The sequence below is a fragment of the Silene latifolia genome, chromosome 4, assembly GCF_048544455.1.
Source record: "Silene latifolia isolate original U9 population chromosome 4, ASM4854445v1, whole genome shotgun sequence".
NCBI lineage: Eukaryota > Viridiplantae > Streptophyta > Magnoliopsida > Caryophyllales > Caryophyllaceae > Silene > Silene latifolia.
The window spans coordinates 56,966,573-56,970,117 of NC_133529.1; positions in this window are offsets into that span (position 1 = coordinate 56,966,573).

The window sequence follows — 3,545 nt, forward strand, 5'->3', positions numbered from 1 at the left end:
AACATTTACTCCCAAAGCAATGAAGATGGGAGATAGGTTTTCAACCTCTAAGGAGTTCATAGGGGGTTTTCTTAAGAATAGGTCAGATCATAGCACGATTATGGATATAACAAGAAGTACTAATGGCTTCAGCCCAAAAGTTACGAGGTAAACCACTACACAAAAGTATTGTACGAGCCATATCTTCCAAAGTTCTATTCACACGTTCAACGACACCGTTTTGTTGAGGAGTTCTTAGTGCAGAGAAGTTATGCCCCACACCATTAACTCTACAATATTCTATGAAAGCTTGATTGTCAAACTCGGTGCCATGATCCGTACGAATAGATACAAGATTTGTCTTATATTTATTTTGAACACGTTTTATAAGACAGTCAAATTCATCAAATGTTTTATCTTTTGAATGAAGAAAGATAGGCCATACATACCTTGAGTAATCGTCTACACGAACGAAGACGTACCTTGATCCTTCTCTACTCCTTACCTTCATAGGTCCACATAAATCCATGTGTACTAATTCCAAGGCTTGATTTTTTCTTACTACTCTTTTAGGTTTGAATGATGATCTTACTTGTTTGCACCTGGCACACGTATCATACATCTTTTCTTGGTCGAACTTGATTTTAGGTAACCCTTCAACCAAGTCCCACTTCTTGAGTTTGTTCAAGGTTAGTGAGCTAATGTGACCAAACCTTTTATGCCACAAACAGCGATCATCAAGTGTAACATTCATACATGAGAAAGAGTTAGTAGGCACAGCATTTAAATCTACCATATATACATTCCTTTTCCTGTGGCCTTCAAGAATAACATTACTAGTTCCTTCAATAATAATGCGATAACTATCAGTATGGAAAACAACTTTTTTACCTTTGTCGCATAGTTGAGATATGCTTAGCAAGTTATGTTTTAGACCATCCACGAGATAGACATCACTGATTGTGTGAGACTTAGATATTCCTATTTTGCCAATGCCGATTACTTTTCCCTTCTTGTTGTCCCCGAATGTCACTTTTCCTCCGTTGAAGGGCTTGAGTGAAAGAAATAGATTCTTGTCTCCGGTCATGTGTCTTGAACATCCACTGTCAAGATACCATTGATTGTTTTCTTTCACTACTTCCTGGAGAAGGGATTAGATAGAGTTTTTAGGTACCCAAGCTAAGTTGGGTCCCTTATGATTAGTTACTCTATAGACCAAATCTTTTCGAACCCAGACTTGTCTAATAACCGTTTTTCTAACCCTTGAATTATTTTGTTTGAGATGAGTTCTAAGCTTAGGGTTTTCTCTCGGTCTAGGGATTTCTCTAGGTCTATCATGACTGTTTCCCTTGTGAACAGGTTTACTAGGTTTAGGTCAACAAGGGTTTTGTGAAGTGCTAGGTTTCTTGGTGTAGTCGAAGGCCATGTCATAGAACCAACGAAATTTATTGTTCCTTTCTTCATTAGGTTCATTTATGGGGGCTTCATTATCCTCGACAACTGTGTCAACAGTTTGAGCATGGTCGGCATTCTTTCGTATATCATGAGTCTTTTTGACACAATTGTTTTGGATGTGGCCCGTATGACCACAGTAATTGCAAATTAGATATTCAGGAAGGTCAGCATACTTCCTTTTTCTGAAATCAAAATCCGAAGGTGTTGATTTGCATTTAGAGTGATCTCTACGGCTGTAGCACTCATGTCCTAAACCCATCTTCATATTATTGTCAGATATTCCTATTTTGCCAATGCCGATTACTTTTCCCCTCTTGTTGTCCCCGAATGTCACTTTTCCTCCGTTGAAGGGCTTGAGTGAAAGAAATAGATTCTTGTCTCCAGTCATGTGTCTTGAACATCCACTGTCAAGATACCATTGATTGTTTTCTTTCACTACTTCCTGCAGAAGGGATTAGATACAGTTTTTAGGTACCCAAGCTAAGTTGGGTCCCTTATGATTAGTTACTCTATAGACTAAATCTTTTCGAACCCAGACTTGTCTAATAACCGTTTTTCTAACCCTTGAATTATTTTGTTTGAGATGAGTTCTAAGCTTAGGGTTTTTTCTCGTTCTAGGGATTTCTCTAGGTCTATCATGACTGTTTCCCTTGTGAACAGGTTTACTAGGTTTAGGTCAACAAGGGTTTTGTGAAGTGCTAGGTTTCTTGGTGTAGTCGAAGGCCATGTCATAGAACCAACGAAATTTATTGTTCCTTTCTTCGTTAGGTTCATTTATGGGGGCTTCATCATCCTCGACAACTGTGTCAACAGTTTGAGCATGGTCGGCATTTTTTCGTATATCATGAGCCTTTTTTATACAATTGTTTTGGATGTGACCCGTATGACCACAGTAATTGCAAATTAGATATTCAAGAAGATCAGCATACTTCCTTTTTCTGAAATCAAAATCCGAAGGTGTTGATTTGCATTTAGAGTGATCTCTACGGCTGTAGCACTCATGTCCTAAACTCATCTTCATATTATTGTCAGATTGCTCGGTTAGGAAGTTTAGGACTTTTGTGATACCTTTCCACTTATCATGGACCTTCCTAGCATGTAGAAGTAGGTCTTTTAGGGTTTTAATTTCCTCTTGACATTTCGTGTGATGTACATCATTATCTTTCTTAAAGTTATCACGAAAGTCTTGGAATCGTTTGTTAAGAAGAAATACAACATCGGAATGTTGTTTCTTAACATTGATCATGTCGGTCTTAGATTCCTTTAATTGCTTTGAAAGGGAATCTATCTCTTTCTTTTGGTCTAAGATCACTACTTCATCAGATGTGACCTTAGTTTCCAAAAGTTCTCTGGCTTTTCTAAGTTCTAAAGTTATAGCTTCATTAGCTATAACTTTGGCTTAAAGGTGCTTGATGTTAAGCTTTAGGTCTAAAGTTATAGCTTCATTAGCTATAACTTTGGACTCTATTTCCTTCTTTTCAGCCGTAGTAGAATCTAACGTTGTTGCTTTCTCAGTTATAACATTAGATTTTAACTTCTTAGCTTTGGCCTTTAGAGTATGATTCTCTTCTGCAATTTCGAGAATCTGTTCCTTTAAATCTTTTAGCTCCAAGTCCTGTTCGTGACACTTATCGAGAGATTGTTCAAAGAATTCAATTAAAGCACTTTTAGACAATTTCTTAACGCGTTTTTTAAGCTCAAGATAACTTACCTCTTCATCATCATCTTTGTCTGATTCTCCAAGAAAGCAATAGTTCGCGTGTGAGTTTGTGCTTTCATCGTCGTTGTCGGAGATTAGGTCAAGACTAACACTGCTGAGACAAAGGTTGGCTACTTCTTCGTCTTTAGATCCCTCGTCATCTTCTGAGTCAAGGTCTCCCCAACACGAAGCCATCATTACCTGTTTGAATTCTCTCTTTGTCTTCTCGTGTTTTGTCTTGTCCTTAATCTTCTTCCATGTTGGACAATCCTTGATCATATGATCAGATTCTCCACACTTGAAGCAACCTCTGTTTGCAAAAGATGACTTTGATTCTGTAACCTTTTTGTTGGATGACTTGTTGTTGTTGTAGGATGATTTTGTTTGTTTGTTTCAAATTATTTTATTTTTG